This window comes from Lathyrus oleraceus, chromosome 3, assembly GCF_024323335.1.
Source record: "Lathyrus oleraceus cultivar Zhongwan6 chromosome 3, CAAS_Psat_ZW6_1.0, whole genome shotgun sequence".
NCBI classification, from domain to species: domain Eukaryota; kingdom Viridiplantae; phylum Streptophyta; class Magnoliopsida; order Fabales; family Fabaceae; genus Lathyrus; species Lathyrus oleraceus.
The window spans coordinates 391,265,962-391,267,047 of NC_066581.1; the positions used below are offsets into that span (position 1 = coordinate 391,265,962).

General features: G+C 22.7%; 1 long non-coding RNA gene across 1 annotated transcript; it reads left to right on the top strand.

The window, feature by feature from the left end:
- Positions 1-249: 249 nt before the first annotated feature.
- Positions 250-809, top strand: LOC127129312 (uncharacterized). The gene is made up of 2 exons (XR_007806293.1): positions 250-495; positions 576-809. It is a non-coding gene; the product is annotated as an uncharacterized LOC127129312 (long non-coding RNA).
- Positions 810-1,086: the final 277 nt, after the last annotated feature.

Sequence of the window (1,086 nt, forward strand, 5' to 3'; positions counted from 1 at the left end):
TAATAACTGCTTTAGATAAAATGATATATAAAATAGATAAAATTTTAAAAAGAGAGAATCAAAGTGATAAGATATAATCTATAAATAAAATAAAAAACTTATCATAAATTTAAAAAAAAAGGTGAGATTCAAAGTGATAAGAGATAATTTAGAATTAAAAAAAAATGAAGCGCATTCTTATCATTGACACATAAATAAATGATAACTTTTATATAAACATATATTCTCTCCATTCAATAATAAGAAAATATTGATTATTTAAATTCATTCACGTATTTGAATTATATATAAACTAAATAATTTAATTATTCCATAATTTTTTTTTTATAATAAAGAGTGAAAGGGAGTATATATAGATTGATAGATAAAGATACATATACCACTAGATCTAACGAAAAAAATAAAATAAGGTGAAACTCTACACAATGGCTTTTCGTTTCAATCACCTTTCTCTTTTCTGTATTTTAAGCATTGTTATGGTTTTTCTTTCGGCAGGTAATGAAATAATGTTAAATTTAACTTTTTTAGATTTGTTAACCATATGAATTAATTAACTTTCATTTATTTGATTGCAGCATCTGTGAATTGTCAAAATCCTCCGGGACATACATGCATAGATAGATGCGAAGATGCAGGAAGCACTCCATTTTGCAATAAAACTTGCATAGATAAGGGTTACAAATCCGGTGGCAAATGTGTTTATAACACTCCAAATGATGCGTATTGTTGTTGTGTCAATAATTAAGAATGGGTTACTGTAAAATTATAATCATTAAAATAATAAATAAACACCTCTCCCTTTTTTATTATATATTGATTTAAGAAAAATACTCGTATAAAATTACAAATTATATGCATCTATTTTTATTATATTTTCAATTATTTATTATTCTTTTTTATATTTCTAATCATTTATATTTTCCATACTCTTAATGAAATATAATCTTGTACAACTATTCATAATTTTTCTTTTTCACACAATGATTGTTATATTTTTAGGTATTTTTGATAGAGAAGAAAAAATTTAGTTAAAAACTATGGGATTACTATTTAGGATTTTGAAAGAATTTGTTTAGATGGATGAAT